Source organism: Mus caroli, chromosome 3, assembly GCF_900094665.2.
Source record: "Mus caroli chromosome 3, CAROLI_EIJ_v1.1, whole genome shotgun sequence".
NCBI lineage: Eukaryota > Metazoa > Chordata > Mammalia > Rodentia > Muridae > Mus > Mus caroli.
Window position 1 is genome coordinate 7,975,103 of NC_034572.1, and position 22,625 is coordinate 7,997,727.

Below are 22,625 nucleotides of genomic sequence, written 5' to 3' on the forward strand. Positions count from 1 at the left end.
AGGAAAACCAACAGGGAACACAGAGCTTTCATTCTAATATCTAAAAAATGATGACAATAACAGAGAATGGAGAACTTGTGGGATTTTTTTCTATTTAGCTTCTATACTGAATCATATTTCAGAATATCAACAATTTCAGTGTTTTATGATAGAAACTATATATAACTCTTGATGGAGATATCCAAACATATGGATCTCATTTTGGACTAGAAAGGCTAGTATTTGATATATGTATGCTGATCATTAGGAGTTTTTCATTTCTCTGGCACTTTTTATTTGCACCTTGGCGGAGTATCTGGTAGCTATAGATGCATAGGTTTATTATTCTGTTACATTGACCTACGTGTATATTTTTAGGCTTCTACCATGGTGTTTTAGTTCTTATGGCTCTGCCTTATGTCTTGTAAAATGTATAGCAGTTTCCTTGGCCATTATGCTGTCGTTTTGCAAGGCTGGTTTGATTATTCAAGTATGATTATATATCCTGTTATATTATGTATCCAATGTAGTCCTATATGAATTTAATATTGTTTTTCTAGGTTTGTAATGAATGACATTGATATTTTTAAATTGATCAGGTAAATAAATAACATTATTATTATTCTCCAAATCATATTATTTGAATGATAAGTTAGAAAATGTGACTATTCAAATATTGTGATTTCTTTCGATTTATAAACATAATAATTCTTTCTTTTTGTATCTCTCTCTTTCTGTGTGTGTGTGTGTGTATATGTAGTTTCATCAATTTCTTTAATTAGTATTTTATAATATTGCTTATTCTGACCTTGTTTTCATTATCTTCATTAAACTCACGTGTATAATTATTTTTTTATTTCATCACGGTTTATATTTTATTAAGAATTTTGCATGTAAACTAATTTGTATTCTTTTTCTCTGTGTTTGAAGAGATAAAACTAGGGATAGCTATTATTTCATTGTGAAACCAAAATAAAATTTTGGAATAAAAATATCATTGTTAATATAACAAATATCATTGTTAATATAACAAGCTTGCTGCTGATTGTCTTGGTATTAGGAGGTATCTCTTCTCTGGCTATGTGATGTTCAGTCTCCTACAGATGTGTAGGAACTCTAGTGATCGCACCAGAAATATCATGAACTTTTTTTCACTTTAACAGGTAGTCAGAATCAATTTTACACAATTGTTGAAAAACAATAAGATTGTTTTAATTGTCAGTATCTAATCCTTATTTTTAAATAGCAATATAAATTGATATTAGACAGAGATAACTATCTATGTTAAATATTAACATCTTTTAAAGGAAAATGCAGTATATGCAGCCAGCATAAAATGCACCACCACCAAGATTTCTTTCAGGTAGTTCATCTTTCTATTCAATTTATTGACTTAGTAAGAATTAATATACTTATAATCTATGATAATTTTAGAGTATTTATTATATTTCTTCTTGTTGAATGCTTTTTAACAATTCAATCCTTAAACTCTTATTACTCTATAATAACTAACATTCATTTTCTAAATTTCTTTTTAAAATAGTGTTCTGGTCTGATCATAATGGAAGTTTGTGGATCCATCTTCCTCCTGCTGGGAATGACAGCTATACCTCAAAATCAACATCCTCAGTTGGAGTTCAGGGTTGCCTCACCAAACTTCCAGCCTTCCCAGAGATGACCTGAGTGCAACCACATGTTCACATGGAGTGGCAGTGTTCCCTCCTCCTCAATTCTGTTGAAAACAATATGGAATCATTTTCAAATGGCACAAATCATGATTTTACCTTACCCAATTTTCTATCAATCATATTTTCACAAAATTATGGCTCAAGAGTACCACATACTAAAGCTTTTCTTTTTAAAAGTATGGCACACAGTCATTCTACATTACATTGACTTTGAACTTTCAGTGTTTCCCTTAACCTTTCTCCAGGTTCTACTATATACTTACTCTCAACTTTTTTAGGCAAGCCAACTTTAGACAGCTTTGTTGTCATTTTTCATTTTTTCTATTGTTTAGTGTGTGTGTGTGCATATACGTGTGTGTGTCAAGAATATGGCTGACTCACCAGGAGTGACACTCTTAAACAAAACTCACATTCCACCTCCAAAACTTTCAGTTGCCAGTAACTCAGCTATGTGTAGGATTTCATATCTACATTTCTTTTCCAAGCTTAGGTTTGCTGTGCCTATAGTTGCCATGTGGATTATATATGCTGTGAAGTGTGACGATCACTGTGTCTTCACATGTGTACATGTCATAATATATCAAGTGGATCCTGTTAACTTCTAGCCGTCTACCACCTCTGGTTCTTATAGTCTTTGCATCCTCTCTTGAAATGATATATAAGTCTTGTGAGAAGTTTATAATTTTGGTTGTATTAGTCTTCTTAGACACATTGGTTAATTTTATTCCTAGATATTTTTCTTTTCTTTGTTATATATTCCCTATAGAACAGAGAGTACAGTGGAGTTTTTAAGGTCAGCCTGTCGTTAGCATGCAATCATAGTCTGATACCTGGACATAGTAGGACTGCTTATAGTCTTCAGTAAGTTGTAGCAGTGGAAGTAGTACACTTTTATCAGTAAAGTTAAAACTTACAGAGCTGGCAATATCATGAAAATATTGCTATATTAAATAAATGGAAAGTCTAAAGACAGTAGAAACAGATAATTATTAATGGGTGACATTTATTCATTAATGACACATAATGGCATCCTAAGCACAATTGCTCACAAACTTAAAGAAAAATGTCAAAATGTCATGACTTAGAGTTTTCCTTGGAAATCATTTGAAACATTCATCTCCTTAGGACAGAGGATTGATAAAATAAATGATAAGTTTCAGTAGGCAACAAGAATCAACAGTCCTTTAGAGGAATTTGATATTTTAGGTCCTGCTAGAAGCACGAACATGAGAACATATAAACAGGAAATTGTGGGCCCGGAATGAGTGCCAATATCATAATACTTGGACCAGAAAATATATACAATGCCACTTCATGTACAGAAGATAAACCTGTCATACCAATAAACAAGTTTTGCCAAATTCTGATAAATACAGAATAAAAAAATGAAACAAAACCAAAACCACTTAGAGGGTTATTAGAGGGTTTTATGCAAAGGAAAATAAAGAATCTAGATAATCAGATTCAATAGTGCATATCAATGATAGGGGTGGGACTAGAGTCCATTACATAGAAATTGAGCTTCTGACAGAAATTTCCAAGATGGGTACTGGCAAAAACATTAACCTATAAAAAAGTAAAAGCAATTCCAATACTTCATGGCAAAACTAGGAAACTGGAAAAGTATAATATTGAAAGGTGTGAGATCTCAATATTTTCAGAAAAAAAAGTGATGAGGAAGGAAAATGGTATTTCTAGAGATAAGATGGGCAGCAACAATGATCATGTTGCTTAAACAGACAAAATAACTCCAAGATAACTTAAAAGAGTGAAGGCATGGTATAAATATTTTTTCACGTCTTTTACAAATGAGCCTGGTTTTGATTCAGAACTATATTAAAAATGAAATGTGAGAAAAATATCTAGACAGCAAAATTGATCACAGTATTAATTAGCAAAGAATTGAACACAATAGAAGAATACTCATGATTGGCATTGGGGAAGGACTAGGAATTTTATTAGATTCCCTAGTATACATCTGCAACTGATAAACACAAGCAGCAGTTATTACTGTGGCTCTCTGTCTGCCAGCAGTCAAGAATAAATACACAATTGAATATCTCTCTAACTCTCCAATACCTGGCAAACATTATCCTACTTTTAACTTCCATGAGATTTTCTTTATTTGTTTTTACCTCTCCTCTTCTCCAAGTCCACTCCCCCCTGCTATCCCAGAAGGATCAGGTCTACAAGAGGCAACAACCATACATGACCAAACAAGATAGACTATGACCATCATATCTATTCTGTGTTTTCTGTTTTTGTTTTAAGTGCTTATTCAATTCATTCACTAATTCATAATTTTATGAAGTTCCCAGGCTGCAATTGTAATTTCAATACCCCTGTGTCAGAATCCTAAGTAGTTAAGAATACAAGTTTTTTGATATAAACATTATTAGATTCCACATGAGTGATACCAAATTTATTCTACTTAATAATATGCAGATTGGTCAATGTTATCATATGACAGACTTCAAAACTTGTTCTGGTTACATGGAATTCTGTTATGTACACAGTTGCTCTTTCCTGATCAATTTGCATCAAGAGACAATTGATCCTCCAGTATTCTCAGTTATTGTTTCATGGTCTCTCATCCCAGGAAATGTTACCAGAGAATGTTTATATCTGTGCATCACATCTAGTCTAATAATAGATATCCTCCTCTACCTTCACTTCCTGAGCACTTTATTGTCTAAGTTTGTCTGACAGTTTGATTAATTTACTTCTTCAAAAATACCTGCTGCTAGAGGAAGAGAATTGAAAGACCCTAAAGACTCGAGCATTCTTTCATTGACTTGTAACAATAGCCTCACTCTCTTTTGGTTGAAGCAACAATTATACACATATTACTGTAGAATTCTCTTAGATTTTGGCATCTTAGCCCAAGGAAGTTTGTTTAACAGAGATACAGCCTCTGGTCTATGAGCCAAATAACCTCCTTGGTCTTTTAATGCATACTTTCTCTATCTAAAACTAGTTTCTTTAAGCCAAAGAGCTAAACATTGTGATTATTGACTGTACCTTTTCTATTTTATTTTATTTTATTTTATTTTATTTTATTTTATTTTATTTTATTTATTTTTGTTTTTTTGAGATAGAGTTTCCCTGGATAGCTCTGGCTGTCCTGGAACTCACTCTGTAGACCAGGCTGGCCTCAAACTCAGAAATCCACTTGCCTCTGCCTCCCAAGTGCTGGAATTAAAGGTGTGTGCTACCACTGCCCAGCTGTATCTTTTCTATTTTTAAGGATAATTTGAGTTACAGAAGTATCTGTAAAGGTATGGAAACATGAGTACATGTGCCGAAAGCATCTAGTGGGCATAAGTTTTGAATTGTCTTATATGAGTAGTGAGGAACAACCTCCCAGCATAGGAAAGAATAGTAAGAATCATTATCCACTGAGACATTCTCAGAATGAGTTGTAATAACTGAACATAAGTGAAATCTGGAGGCATTGTAGCTACCTTTTTTGTCCTTAAAATCCAAAGTTTCATGTCTCTGTGCACATCAGCAAGGTCATGTTCTTCTCTAACTGGGATGCCAGATATGTCTTTTATAGTTTATTCTACTACATAAAATGTTTTCAAATTTGCTGGTACAGTATGGGATAACAATTTTGATTTCCACAGTTGTGAGTTTACTTCCATAGCATCTTTGTTATATAGGTTTCATGATAGCACAGATACTTTACTGAGAGATACAAGAGCAAAATTGAAACTCACAAGGGTTATATTTATTCAAGGACAGCAATCTATGGCAAGCTTTGTGTAAAAAGGAAATCACAGTCTCAGGGACCATTTACTTTCTAATACTCCATGTACTTTTGATCAAAATGGAGGATTCAAAGGCTATATGAGTTAGCTGCCACCTGCTCCTAGCCTTCCCCCTCCCTCTTCCTTGTAAGACTATAAATCTGCAACAAAATGTCATAATTTGCATGCATTTTTCTGCCCCAGTGTCTAGCTAATTCAGACCTAGGTGATATAATTGGACAAATGCATACTGTGTAATCTGCATACGCAGAAAAATTCTCCTTTGTCTTATCATAAATTGATGGCCCATTTTAAGTGTAACCATTTTATAAATTTGACCATTACATTGCTGTCTGTCTCAACAACTCTATATTGAGCCTTCTGAGCTCACAACAGCTTAATATTTGTAATTTTTTAATTTTTACAAAAACTGTATAATTGAACAAAATCAAATTAAAACTTCTACAAAAGTTTAGTACCCAGCACAGTTCTGAGAAAATTTTTTTCTGAAATGTTTTTTAATTGGATGAACAATGAACTGAATATTTTACTACTCATTAAAAGGGGCAGCACCTTTAATGAGCAAATTTTGACATGTTTGGGGAAGAAAATATTGTCAAAAATTTAGGACAGCTCATTTTAGCTTTAGTTTTTATTCAATTATATATATATATATATATATAAAATTAAAAGATATCAAAAGAAAAGTCATACACAGCTGGTATATTAAAACATACACACACACAAACAAACACAAACACACACACACATGCACACATGTAAGGAATATATATATATTTCTATCACCTCATAAGCCTGTAAGAGTATATTTTAATGATTTACAAAGTTATAAATCCCCTATGCATGAATTTTTCATATTCCTCTTTGAATACAAAAGTGATTCTTATATCCTTAGTAATAAATTCTTTCAAATTATAGAGTCCATTAGCATAAATAATTATATCTTCACTGTGTGTATTACAAGAAGTATGATGGCATGAGTCCACAGTCATATTGCAGGCACTAGCTCATTCTCTGTTCATTATTAAAAGCTTTTTCATGATCCATCAGCTGCTTGTCAGCTCATTTGCCTTTCACCAGTTCTGATTTCCCACAGTGTCCACAAATCAATTCTCCGAGTCTGTCACTCATTTGCACAATACTTATTTTTGGCTAGTTACCATCATCACAGTATATTATCAGATACTTGGTCATAGTTCATATTTTAAAGAAAAGAACATAATCAGAATTTTGTGAGGGTTTTCATAAAAGCATTATAAGAGAAAAATAATATAGAATTCTTTATTAAGTAAATGTGTATGTGTTCATAAACTAATATAGATATAAAGAATATAGTTATTCCTGAGGAAAATAACATACAACTATATGTACAATTATGTATTTTCTATTTTATATTTCTAGTGAAAACTTTTTTTAAACTTTTTCCAATTTTTTATTAGGTATTTTCTTCATTTACATTTCAAATGCTATCCCGAAAGTCCCCTATTTCCTCTTGCTTCATCTTGCTCCCCTACCCATCCACTCCCACTTCTTGGCCTTGGTGTTCCCCTGTACTGGGGCATATAAGTGAAAACCTTTTAATATAGCCATTAACTGAAAAAGTTAAAATGTAAGCATTTCAGATTTCAAGATTAGGTTAATATTATAAATAGAAGCCATTCAGACCTTTTCAAATGTTAATTATTGTACATGTAAAATAACTTTTGTTTGGTATCTTTCCAAACAATCTATAGAATTCTCTAAAATGGTATTCACTCAACAAAGATTTCTTCTATGTATGAGAGAAAATTATGTGTGTTTAGCATGTTCCAAGAGGTACTTACGAGTTGTCTTCACTCTCACAGACAAAATAACATTATGTTTCTTAGAATACAGTCTGGAAAAATTAAATAAGATTTTTGGACTATAAAAATTCTTGGATGAACTTCTGAAATCAAATATATTTGATATATTTTAAACCATTTTTTACTGCTTAATGAAGGTAAACATTTGCCTCAAGTTACAACTGTCATGAATTTGCTATCTTGGTAAACTGAACTCAGCAATTCTGAGCTTGGATAAACCCCTTTGAAAGTTACCCTCTCAGGTATTTTATTATAGCAACAGGACTAGTAAATAATATATCATATTGCAGAACATTGAGAAATAAATACCATGTTATCAGATACCTATATATAGATATTTTAATATAACATCATAAACAGAGTAAGATACATTTTTAGACATTTATTTGTTATTATTTGTTCTGGTCACATATATTATATATTTTAGACTTTCTCTATACTAACTATCTATTCATATCTGATCAGGAACATTATTTTTTACTTCTCCTATAGTTTTAAAGAGCAAGATATAAACAGGAGTTGCATATTGTATATCCTGAAAAAATTAAGTAGAAATAAAATTTTCTTGAAAGCAGTTTTAGTTGAGTAACTATGTAGACACAAACACACATGCACAGAGACACACACATACTGTACATGGGGATGTGTATAGGTACATATATGTCCATATTTTCTCAATCTTCTTTTAGTGATAGCATGATTGTTGCTTAAATTCAGCACAAGAGTATGTATGTGCAAATGCATGGTATGGATCCATAAATCACTGGCAATCTCTGCTATAAACTTACCTTTTGCCATAGATTTGAGATTTTATAAATTACTGCCAGGTTTCCTTTTTCTTCTTCTTACTGCTGAAACAGTGATGTAGGAGAGGAAGTCTTGCATGTGTTTAACTATAGACTTAGAGAACAATGATTTTAGTCTTGGAAGGTCTACTTCTAAACTTGTGGTTTAGACTAGTAAAACCTCCATTCTGCCCGGTTCTGTCTGCTGGGGCAGACTCGTAGCTGGTTTGCTCCCCTGAAGACACCATGTCCTGACCCATCCTAGAGGATCCTCTGCACTCAGAACAGTTGGTAAGAACCCCCCACCCCGGAAGTCCCAGAGCTGCCACTAGGAGCTCACCGGGTGGACTCAGTACCCATCACCCACAAAAACCCTGCCCCCAAATACCACTCTCATTCCGCCCCTTCTGCCTAGTCCTTTCTGCTGGGGAAGGGTGCTAGCTGTTCTGCTCCCATGAAGACATCTTGTCCTGAGCCATCCAAGAAGATCCACCTCACACAGAACAGAAGGGGAACTGACACCATAGCCTGAGGCATCCCAGAAAATCTGCTACACACAGGGCAACTGAGCAACTGATCACCAGCTTGTCTGCTTCTCTGATTACACCACAGCTTAAAGGCATCCCAGGAACTCCTCTGTATACAAGGCAATCGACACCGCAGTCAAAGATCTCACAGAGGATCTGTGGCATGCAGGGTAAAGGACAAAACACACTGAAAGCTTCTCTGGGGTTATGCTGCACATAGAGAAACAGAAAACACAATTTGTAGGCTCCCATAGAGAGCATCTTCACACAGGAGAACAGCTTGACAACTCCTCTGAAGACCCTACAGTTTGAAGACCTCTCAGGAGATGTACTACAGCCAGGGCAACAGACTACCTGCTTCTCTGAGTCTCTAAGAGACCCAGATCCCACAGAAGCTTTGCTACAGCCAGGGACAACAGCCTACCAGGAGACCTGAAGCAACCCAGGATAAAAGAGACAGACTCCAGACAGAGTAGCCCAGACCAGCAAACTCTAATGATAATCATGTCCAGAGGTAAGCATTAGGCCATAAGCAACAGAAGCCAATATATGTGGACATCATCAGAACCCAGTTCTCCCACCACAGCAAGCACTGAGTACACAAATACACCTGAAAAGAAGGAAGCTGCCATAAAATCCTATCTCATGAAGATAGGATATCTTATTAAGGAGGATATAAATAGCTCACTGAAAGAAATACAGGAAAACACAGGTAAACAGGTAGCAGCCCTTAAAGAGGAAAGGAAAACACAATCAAACATGTGAAGGAATTGAAGAATGAAGTCCAAGATCCAAAAGTGGAAGTAAAACAATAAAGAAAATGCAAATGGAGGCAAACCTGGAAATGGAAAACCTAGGAAAGAGGTCAAGAATTGCAGATATAACTATGACCAACAGAATACAAAAATAGAAGAGAGAATCTCAGGTGTAGAAGATACCATAGAAAACTTTGACAGGACTGTCAAAGAAAATGCAAAATCAAGAAGCTCCTAATCCAAAATATTCAGGAAATCCAGGAAACAATGAGAAGACAAAACTAAGGATACTAGATATAGAAGAGAGTAAAGATTCCCTACTTAAGGTCCAGTAAACAACTTCAACATAATTATAGAAGCAAAATTCCCTAAACTAAAGAAGGAGATGCCCATGAAAATAGAAGAAACCTACAGAACTCAAAATAGATTGGATCAAAAATAAATTCCTTCCATCACATAATAATCAAAACACTAAATGCACAGAACAAAAATCATATTTAAAGCTACGAGGAAAAAGGGACAAGGGACAATATCTGAAGGTCATGTTGAACCTCGCAACAGAGACTATGAAAGTCAGGAGAACCTGGTCAGAGCTCATGAAGACTCTGCCAACCACAAATACCAACCTAGGCTACTATACCCAGTAAAACTCTCCATCAACATAGATGGAGAAAACAAAATATTCCAGGACAAAACCAAATCCAAACTGTATCTAGCTATTAATCCAGCACTACAGATCCTTGAAGGAAAACTTCAACACAAGGAAGATACCTACACCAAAAAAAAAAAAAAAAGACAAGATATTAAGCATCTCACAACAAAACCAAAAGGAGAGAACCACAAGCACACAAAGCCACCTACAAAAACAAACATATCAGGAACCATCTGACTTTAATATCTCTCAATATTAACGGAATCAATTCATTTATAAAAAGACATGAGCTAACAGACTGGATACATAAACAAGGTCCAGCATTTTGGTGCATACATGAAACATACTTCATTAACAAAGACAGACATTATCTAAGAAGAAAAGGATGGAAAAAGGTTGTCCAAGCAAATGTTCCCAGGAAACAAGCTGAAGTTGCCATCCTAATATCCAATAAAATAGACTTTCAACCAAAAATTATCAAGTGTGATGAGGAAGGACACTTCATATTCATCAAAGGGAAAATCCACCAAGAGAAAGTCTCAATTCTTAACACCTATGTCCCAAATGCAAGAGCACCCACATTCATAAAAGAAACTTTACTAAAGCTCAAAACACACATTGAATCCCACACAACAATAGTGGAAGACTTCAATACCCCACTCTTACCAGTGGAGAGGTCATTGAAACAGAAACTAAACAGAGACACAGTGAACCTAATAGAGGATATGAATGAAATGGATTTAACAGATATCTACAGGACATTTTACCCTAAAACAAAAGGATAAACCTTCTGCTCAGCACTTCACAATACCTTCTCCAAAACTGACCATATAATTAGTCACAAAACAACCGTCAACAGATACAAGATTGAAATAATCCCATGCATCCTATCAGATCATCATGACTAAAGGCTGGTATTCAATAACAGCAAAAACAAGAGAAGGCACAAATATACATGGACACTGAACAAGTTTCTACCCAATGAAAATTAGGTTAGGGAAGAAATAAAGACAGAAAATAAAGACTTCTTCAAATTTAATGAAAATGCTGACACTTCATATCCAAAATTTTGGGACACAATGGAAACAGTGGTTATAGGAAAGTTCATAGCACTAAGTATCCTGGAAAAGAAACTGGAGAGATCTTACACTAACAACTTAACAGCACAACTGAGAGCTCTAAAACAAAAAGAAGCAAACTCACCCAATAAGATTAGATAGCAGGAAATAGTCAAATTCAGAGCCAAAATCAACCAAATTGAAACAAAGAGATCAATAGAATCAACAAAAGCAAAAGCTGTTTTTTGAAAGAATCGACTCCTAGACAAACTAACTAAAGGGCCCAGAGGCTTTATCCAAATTAACAAACAGAAATGAAAAGGGAGAGATAATTCAAAAAATCATCAGATCCTACTACAAAAACCTATTTTCAACAAAACTGGAAAATCTAGATGAAATATATGGTTTCTAGACATATACCATATATCAAAGTTAAATAAGGAACAGATAAACTAAATAGGCCCATATCAAACAGGGAAAGAGAAGTGATTAAAAACCTCCCAACCAAAAGCAGTCAAGGGCCAGATGGATTTAGGGCAGAATTCTATCAGACCTTCAAAAAAGACCTGAAACCAATATTCCTCAAAATATTCCATAAAATAGAAACAGAAGGAACACTACCTAATTAATTGTATGAAGCCACAATTACTCTGATAATTAAAGGACACAAGGACCTAACCAAAAAGAGAACTTCATACCAATCTAACTTATGAATATTGATGCAGAAGTGTTTAATAAAATTCTCACAAACAGAATCCAAGAACAAATCAAATACATCATTCACCATGATCAAGTAGGTTTCATCTCAGGCATGCAAGTTTGGATCAATATATGAAAATCCATTAATGTAATCTACTATATAAACAAACTCAAAGTAAAAACAAATCACATGATCATCTCCTTAGATGCTCACAAAGCATTTTACAAAATATAAGTCCCCTTCATGTTAAAAGTATTAGAAAGATCAGGAATTCAAGGCCCATACCAAAACATAATAAAAGCAAGATAGAGCACACCAACAGCCAATATAAATTTAAGTAGAGTGATACTTGAAGCAATCCCACTAAAATTGGGGACAAGACAAAGATGCCCATTCTCCCCATATCTATTCAGTATAGTACTCAAAGTGCTAGCTAGAACAACAAGAAAGCAAAAAGAGATCAGGGGACACAAATTGGCAGAGAAGAAATAAAGGTATCACTGTTTTCAGATGATATGATAGTATATATAAGTGACCCAAAAGTTCTACCACAGAACTGCTTGCTCCAGATTAAAAACAAAGCAAAACAAAAACAAAAACAAAAATCAAAACAAAACAAAACAAAAAACAAAAAAACTTCCACAAAGTGGCTGGATATAAAATTATCTCAAATAAATCTGTAGCCTTCCTTTATACAAAGGATAAACAGGCTAAGAAAGAAATTAGAAAAACAATTCCCTTCACAATAGGCACAAATAGTATAAAATATCTTGGGGATACTCTAACCAAACACTGAAAGACCTATATGACAATAACTTCAAGTCTCTCAAGAAAAAAATTGAAGAAGATCTTAGAAAATGGAGAGATGTCCCATGCTCATGGATTGGCAGAATTAATATAGTAAAAATGGCTATCCTACCAAAGGCAATCTCTAGGTTCAATACAATCTCCATCAAAATTCCAGTACAATTGTTCAAAGATATAGGAAGAGCAATTCTCAAATTCATCTGGAAAGGCAACAACCCAGAAGAGGGAAAACAATTCTTAATAATAAAAGAACAGCTGGGGGAATCACTATCCCTGATCTGAAGCTTTACTACAGAGCAATAGTGATTAAAAACAAAAAAACAAAAAACAAAAACAAAAAACAAAAAACTGCATGGTGTTGATACAGAGATAGACTCGTTGATCAATGGAGCATAATTTAAGACCCAGAAATAAAACCATACCCTTATGGACACTTGATCTTTGATCAAGACGCCAAAAATATAGAATGGGAAAAAGAAAGCATCTTCAATAAATGGTGCTTGTCTAACTGGCTGTCTGTATGTAGAAAGATGAAAATTGAACCATATTTCTCACCTTGCACAAAGCTCAAGTCCAAGTGGATCAAGAACCTTAACATAAAACCAGACACACTGAATCTAATAGAAGGGAGAGTGGAAAAGAGCCTTGAATTCATAGGCAAAGGGCGAAATTTCCTAAACAAAACTCTAATGACTCATGTTCTAAGATCAAGAATTGATAAATAGGTCCTCATGAACTTGGAAAGCTTCTTTAAGGCAAAGAACGTAGGTAATAAGACAAATGGGCAACCTACAGATTGGCAAAAATCTTCACTAACCCCACATCCGATAGAATGCTAATGTCCAAAATATATAAATAACTCAAAAAGCTAACCACCAAAAATCCAAACAACCCAATGGGGGGAAAATGGGGTATGGAACTAAACAGAGAATTCACAACAGAGGAAACTTGAATGGTTGAGAAGCACCTAAAGAAATATTCAAAGTCTTTACTGATCAGAGAAAAAAAGCAAATCAAAACGACCCTGAGATTCTGCCTTACACCAATCAGAATGGCTAAAATCAAAACCTTAGATGACATCACATGTTGGCAAGGATGTGGAGAAAGACTACTCCATAGCTGGTGGGATTGCAAACTGGTACAACCACTCTGGAAATAAATCTGGAGGTTCCTCAGCAAATTGGAAATAGACCTACCTGAAGATGCAGCAATACCACTCTTGGGAATATACCCAAAAGATGCCCCAACCTGCCACAGGGTCATGTGTTCCATTAAGTTCAATGCAGCCTTATTCATGATAGCCACAGGCTAGAAACAACCAAGATGTCCCATGACAGAAGAATGGATACAGAAAATGTGGTTCATTTACAAAATAGAATACTGCTCAGCTATTAAGAATGAGTTGTGCAGGCAAATGTATGGAACTAGAAAATATCACCCTGATCGAGGTCGTTCAGACCCAAAAGGGCATGCATGGTATGCAGTCACTAATCAGTGAATATTAGCAAAAAAAAAAAAAAAAAGTACAGAATACCTGAGATACATTCCACACACAACTCAAAAATTTCAACAAGGTGAAGGGCCCCTCAGTCCAACTTGGAGAAGAAAGCAATAACAAGTAGGGAGGGAGGGAGGAATCTGGGAGGGAAAGTAGTCGTGAGCTGGGGGGAAAGAGGGGAGCCTGATTTGGTTTTGTGTGAGGGAAAAGGACTAACGCCATGAGGGGCAGCACAAAGAACGGAAACAGGCAACCTTGGGAGATAAGAGGTTGTGGGGGACCCTCCAGAATGCACCACAGACCTGGGAGTGAGAGACTCTCAGGACAAAAGGGGAGGAACTTAGATGAAATGCCCTACACTGGGGAGAGAGAACTTGTAGTGCCCACATCCAACAGAAAGATAGGGCATTAAGTGAGGGACTAGATTGCCATCCCATAGTCAAAACTCTGACTCGTAATTGTTCCTGTCTGAAAGAACTACAGGGATGGAAATGGAGAGGAGTGTGAGGAAAACAAGGCCCAAAGTAGGATCCAGCTCAAGGGGATGTCCCAAGGCCTGACACTAATACTGAGGCTATGGAGTGCTCACAAAAAGGGACCTAACATGACTGCACTCCAGAAGACCCAATAAGCGTCTGAAAGAGTCAGATGCAGATATTTGCACCCCACCAAGGGACACAAGCTGCTCACCCCTGTGGTTGGATTAGAGAAAGCCTGGAAGAAACTGTGGAGAAGAGTGATCCTGTAGAAGGACCAGCAGTCTCAATTAACCTGGAACCAGAGATTTCTCAAACACTGGACCACCAACTAGGCAGCATACACCAGCTGATATGAGGTATCCCACATATATACAGCAGAGGCCTGCTGGGTCTGGTTTCAGCTGGAGAAGATGCACCTAACCCTGAAGAACCTGGAGGCCCCAGGAAGTTTAAAAGTCTGGCTGGGTGATGGGTTGGTGTTGGGGACATCGTCGTGGAGATGTTTGGAGGTTGAAGGATTTGTGGGATGTGTAACAGTCAGAGGGTAAACTGGGTGGGGAGTGGGGGGAATAAAATCTGGGATATAAATAAATAAATAAATAAATGACAAAAAAAGGACTACTAAATCTCCAATTTATATATGCATGGTCAGCATGGAATTTGACCCCATTATATATAACTCTCAACAAACAGAGAGAGGATGGCTAGTTTTAGGTCAACTTGACAAAGAAAATGTTTGGGATGCTCAACAGAAAAAATTTCCTCCACAAGACTGGCCTGTAGGTAAGCTTGTGCTGCATTTTCTTAACTGAAGCTTGAAATGAGAGGGTACAGCTCACTCTTAGTGGTCATGTTCAGCACTGCTGGCTAGTTATTACTAAAGCATCAACCAAAGAGTACACATGGTTCCAGCCGCATGTGTAGCAGAGGATGGCCTTGTTGGACATCAATGGGAGGAGAGGTCCTGGGAAGGCTCGATACCCCAGTGTAAGGGAATAATAGGATGGGGAGGCAGGAGTGGGTAGGTGATTGGGGGAGCACCTTTATAGAAGCAGGGGGAGGATGATGCGATAGGGGGGCCCTGTAGGGAAAACTGGGAAAGGAGATAACATTTGAAGTGTAAATAAATAAAATATCCAATAAAAAGAGAAAGAAAAGAAAAAGAAAGAGAAAAAGAGAAAGAGAACGAGAAAAAGGAAAAGAAAAAGAAAAAGAAAAAAAAAAGAAAAAGAAAAAGAAAAAGAAAAAGAAAAAGAAAAAGAAAAAGAAGAAGAAAAAGAAAAAGAAAAAAAAAATCTGGCTGAGGAAGCCATAGGGAGCAAACCAGTAAACAGCACTCCTTCATTACCTCCGCACCAGTTACTGTCTCCAGGATCATGCATTGAGGTTCTGTCTTGACCTTTCTGAATGATGAATAATTAGCTGTAAGGTGAAATACATTCTTTTCCTCATAAGTTGATTGGGTTATGTTGTTTTATCACAGTAACAGAAATTCTAATCAATATTGGAAATACATATTTTTCAGAAATATTTCATTTTTATTGAAATATAAATTGTTAATTAAGGTTTACACAGAATTATCACCCTACAGATATAATAGTAGATAAAGTCAGGTCAGAGAACTGGTGATTTTGGATAGGCAAAGTATCATTTTAAATGATGCATATGTCATCTGATATTTTACTTATCCTCACTATTGGAGTAAACATTCTAATAAAGACATCATTAGAGATATAAGAATCTAGAAGATATATATTTCATCCTCAGATTTAGGAATTTTGCTAATAGAAACACTAAAACTTTCTAGTATCATATCATCTGAATATTGCTTTGCTTGTTGCTAGGACAAGATATTTGACAAAAAGTAACAAAAACACGATTTTATTTTGACTCACAACTCTAGGGTTACTGTCTATCAAGGTAAGAAAATACAGATGCAGGAGGTGGAGTCAGCTGGTCATATTATTTCCACACAGAAGAAATGTAAACAGGTCATCTTCTTTAGCTCTTTTCTGCTTCATGTAGTTTGGAAGCTCAATCCATGGAATAGTACTGACTACTTTAAGGTGGGTCTTCCCAGATCAATTACCCTAACCTAGATACACCCTAACAGATACACCTAGATGTTAGTCTTCAAAATGATTCTAGGTACTCTCATGTTGAAAATCATCACAAACTGTTTAAACATATTACTGTCATTCTTGGCACTCACCCACTCTGAGCTTTCCAAACAAGCAGAAAGAACCCATGTATCTGATGACCAGGCACACTGTGTAAAAGGAAAATAAAGAGCACCCTAGAGATAGTTAAACTATTGTAGTGATTGGGTGAAAATTTTCCAGTATCTACTAGAATTAATAGTTTGGAATGAACATCAGCTGGATGGATTGTGTAAGGATATTGTGTCAGGAAGAGTAATTAGCCTAAAGCAGTATCTTTCTTGAAAAACTGTGATTTAGAAAGAACTTTACAAACCATACAAAACACATTCAGTGAAAAATTTTACAATTATGAAACACATTTTGATGAATATAATTAACATGTTGATTTAAATAATATTGCTCCATGACAAAGTTGGGAAAGTTTATAAGACAATTAGATCCAGTTATTTTACATGTGTGAATGCACATTCACCACCTTATTACACTATTGTATCAGATAATGAAAACAGAGTCAGAAAATTATGTCTACTAAACATTGCTCCTAGCTAAAGGGGTCTGCAACCTATAGGTGGAACAACAATATAATCTAACCAGTACCCCCAGAGCTCATGTCTCTAGCTGCATATGTATCAGAAGATGGCCTAGTCGGCCATCGTTGGAAAGAGAGGCCCATTGGTCTTGCAAACTTTATATGCCTCAGTACAGGGGAACACCAGGGCCAAAAAGTGGGAGTGGGTGGGTGGGTGGGGGGCGGTTTGGGGGGACTTTTGGGATAGCATTGGAAATGTAAATGAGGAAAATACCTAATTAAAATAAACAAAGAGAGAGAGATAGGATGTGATAAAGAAGTAACAGCTCAGCCAGCCATCACTCAGACTTTTGACCACTTGACCACACTTCCAGCTCACAGGTGTCTCAGATCTCTCTCATTTCCTGTCTTTGGCATTGATCCTTAAAATGTCCCTCCTCCTTAAATTAAGCTAATTCAAGGGAATTTAAAAAAAAAAAAACATTGCTCCTAGAGTTTTAAGGCACTTAAAAACAGAAATTGTTTAGTAACTGCAAAAAATTCTTTAAAAAGTTACCATTTCTGCAAATTAATTATATAACTAAAAAACCCTTTATGATTTCAAAAGATACAAATGAATCATAATAAACATTCTTGATGTTGTAGCAGTGGCTCATGAAAATTCAATGAAATGCAAAATGCAGTATTTAGAAGCCTTAAATAAAAAATAAAATGATTGACCTATTTGTACTATAAATTGATTAATTCTCTTGCTCCTGGGAATATGCAACTTACCCTCCGAAACCAAGAGATAAAATTTTATTGAAAATATTTTTCTTTATATCATGATGAGATTTTTGGGGTTCATGTAGTTGAACAATTTTCTTGTACTGTCAAGCATATGGGTAAATGATCAAATATAAAAGTCAATGCACACTTAGATAGTTATCTTACTAAAATACACTTTTCTGTACATACTGAGCCTTAGTACACTTCACTTCCAATAATTCTTACTATGAGGATATAATATAGTAAAAGTGAAATCTTAGTAAAACCAATGTAAATTTTTCTATCACAGTAATAATGCATAACTTAAAGAAAAAATGGGCACATACATGGAAAAAGCAAGAAAGAGAAAATAAATTATAATTTTTATAGTCTGAAATTTTAGTACTATATTTGAATTTCCAGAATTCCTTATATGTAAACCATGCAACTTGAGCATATTCACTCTCTATAAAACCTCTCATACTTCTGCTTGATACCATCATGTCATAATGGTATCACTAATAATGAACTGAATCCAATTAGTTGTGCCCATAAGAAGATAGGGTATATGGCTTGACAATGGTAATAGGAAACATACCAGGGTCAGCAACCCTGACTCTCCTTTTCCTATTTGCCTTTAAAACCCAATAGCTCTTCACTTAGTGGTGATTGCTTGTGAGCGACTCCCCAATTCATTACTGATTTGAATAGCTTGATCTTTTTTAGGCAACCATGGCTGCTTTGAGTTTTTGAGTACAACAATCCTGCTGTGCCAAGATTGCACTGGCCACTCCATCTCCCTTCAACCTCTGACTCTTAGAATAATTCTGTTTCCATTTTCATGTTCTCCATGAGTCTTAGAGAAGAGCATTGTGATATAGATTATCCATGAGGAATGGATGACAAGTCCATATCCACTTACTCTATACACTTTAGTCCATTGCCTTTCTTCCTGTGGAAAAAAGTGAATCTTAAATCTAATCCTAATGCAATTGGTGGCCACATGAAAGCCATATCTCTATGACACTAATGGCTATGCAGCTCAAGATTATGGCTCAGAGACTCCACAGCTGAGTAAGGCTTTTGATGATTTTCCCCCAGTTGTCTGAATAGCACATTCCAGTACTATTGTAAGCTGGACAGCAGAATTCTACTCTGGAATTTTATTACTTAATTAAAATAAAGAATGATAATAATAATAATTAGTGATGTTGATACAAAATTCATTAAATGAGTAAAATAAATTATTAAATGGCGGATCATAAAATATTTCCTGAAATGAGTAAAACCAAGAATTATACGTCCTTAGTATTTTATAATTATCATATATCACTTTTACAATCAGGCCATTAAATGCTCAAGACTGTGAGATAGATTTTGTTATCTTAAAATAGCATCCATAAAACATATTTATTGAGAAAGAGGGGTAAAAGACAATGCCTCCAAATATATAGGAGAAATTATAGTCATAACTTGCTATTAAAAAAAAAGAAAGAAAAGATAGTTTTCAGTAGCAAACAAGGATGTATGGAATCTCTGTGACATTGAATCATGAGAGGTGCTATTCATGGTGTGATCTCAGTGGTGTACCTGTGCCTCTAAGAAGACTGCTAAGGTGGACTTCAGGAAGCACCTGGAATCGAGTATGCATAAATGTGTTTGCTGATGCTGCTGGCTGTGAAGATCAAAGAAACCTAGTAGGAAGACTTCCAAGAGCTAGTTCCCAAAGGTGAAACTCCAAAATTCTCATTGCTGCCACATTCCATCATCTACTAATTTTCTACTTCATAGTAGTAAATATTTACTTGTCAACTTTATAAAAACTTCTGAATATTGAACCTAGTCATATTGGATATGCCGTCAATTTCCATTATAATTTTGCTGGAGAATATGGCAAAAACAATTAAAGTCAATGGCAAAATAGCACGTTTCTAATATTTAGTATGTGAGCTCAACCATAAATAATTATTTATGAAGTGTGATATACCTTTTTGTATATTTCATAACACTTAGATCAAGGCATTAATATTCTTCCCACATAACCATGCTCTATCTTGTATTATGCAGTTGCTTAGAAAAATCAGATAGCTGAAGCACTAATAGAAATAGATTGCCAATACATAAAAGGTTTCTTTTTACTTTAATTGCTGCATGACATTTCAGTTTACAGGTACTATGTATCCTTAATGTGACCAGCACAACCTTTAACTCACTAGAATTAAATGCAGGGAAAAAAATGAACGACCTTATATTTGCTGAAGTTTAAACCAGGGAGAAAAGCTCAACACTGAAGCATTCATCATGATAATAGCCAAGAAGTCAATTGAATTTCTTTTCCGAAGAAGAAATGAGTCACCCTAAGCCATTTTCAGTGAATTTTATCTTTGTTCACTCAAGTCAAAGTTTCAAAGAGAATTGTTTACATATTTAAAGCATTTAGCTAAAATACACTGAGGTGGGAGATTTTGAGAATTAGTATATATTTTATGTCAATTGCTCAGGCACCTCTATAGAATATATAATAAATTTATACTGAAATATTTCCAGAAAAATCTCAGTTATAAATATATCATAACAAATCTGTTCTTGCTTGGTTTTGTAATGTTAATGCTAATTAAAGTTCAAGTTATTGTAGTGTGTCGAGCCTCAATTAGTACATCCCCAATACAACCAAGGCACCTGAGACTCGCGAAACAAAATGGAAGATGGGTCAGAAAGATTGAAGACGCAAGAGGACCAAGATGTTTGCTGAAAGATAGTTTCTTCTAGAACACAGTAAAGCTTCACTCATGGAATTTTAACAACAGGGCTTCCTAAAGAAGACTCGTAAAACAACTATATCAGTCAACATGCTGTTATGGATGGAATAAATTTTAAAATGCTATACCCGTATATTTTGTCATTCTTAATATCACCATCATCTTTGCAATCTGGTATATTTTTGCAATATTCCCATAAACCTGCTGAAATTCATTTTCTATATGAATGTTAATATAATTGTCTTAGTAATAACTAGCCTTATCACCTAAGTTCCAAAATCTGTTGTTTCTTTTGTTTCCTATGCACGTGCTTGGTTTTGTTTCTACATATAGACTTATACTTTTACTTTATTCTAGACATTTTATGTAAAAGAAGACTGAAAAAAATAGTAATTTTTCTTTCCAAATTACAAGAGATTTCTTTCCATTTGGTTGCTAGTCATGCATTACATTCCCACCTAATTACAAATGGGGAAGATTCTGCATGTTGTCCACGGATCTTAGTCTGAACCAACTTACTCCTGGCTTTATGCACAACGAGGGAGATATTAAGACTGTCCCTTCAAATGGGCCCTTCCACATAGACCTCAGGCAGCTACCACACAAGCTCCCTACAACATTTCTGCTAGTCAGGGCATAAAGGTTGAGGGAAAAATGTTATAACGTTTTACTCGTGTGTATTGATTTCATTATAAACTTATTTTTTAAGGAGAAATAAAGAAAACCCTGGAAACAATTGAGGAAGCCTGAGATATTTTAATTGTTTTGTAAAATGATAATTAGAACTGTACAAGTTTATGTGGTAAAAGTGATGTCATGATTCTTGAATGGAACGTGGAATGATTAAATCAGCATAGTCACATTTATAAGACTTCAAGCACTTATTATTTTATTATGAGAACATCGAAAATTAACTCTCAGCAATTGTGAATTATACAAAAATATACCATACATTATCATAAACCATATTTAGTAAAATGTAAAACAGAATTCACAAAATAGTATTACTCTTTCTATTTTTCTGAGCTTTGGTATTTTCTTGTCCGCAGTTGCTTTATGTCATAGAGTAGGCAATCATTTACACTCAATGGTCCTGAGTTTGTTTTCAGTTCCGTGTATCACTGAGATCATGTGTTTATCTTCTGTGTCTGGTTACTTTATTTTAATGATTACCAATTGCTTCTATATTTTCATAAAATATAGATAATTTCTTCCTCTGTAAGGCTGAAATCATTCTGCTACACATGTGAATAAGTGACATTTTTATTATTCATTCATTTGATAATGAAGATTATTTCTTGGTTATTGGTTATTGTGAAGTTGACATCATGACTTTTAGGTAACTATCTATAGGCTGTTCACTGGAAATGGAGTAGCTCTACTTGTGTTTTGGAAAGATATATATATATATATATATATATATATATATATATATATGTATATGTATATATCCCCTACCAGGTTGTATAAAGTATTGCCTTCTCTCCAAGTACTAAACATTTGTTAGCATCTATTTTGTTGATACTAGGTACTGTGCAGGAGTAAAACATTGTCTTTTGCATTTTAACTTGAATTTAATAATGAATAGCTGTATTGATTATTTTTTCATATATATTAGATAGCCTTTTGCATCTTCTTTAAAAAGTATGTATACTGAGATCTCTAGCCTATTCTTAAATTCGGATTTTGTTTCTTTGCTGGTGAATTGTGTGAGTGCCTTACTTATTTTATGTATGTAACTCTTATATCAGGCTTCCATTTGAAAACATTTTCTTCCAGGTTCTAACTTGTGTTTCACAGTGTTATTTGTTGCAAAGCTTTACTAGTTTGACAAAATCTTTTGTGTCGCTTTCTATGTCCTGATCACATCCAGGAAATCTATG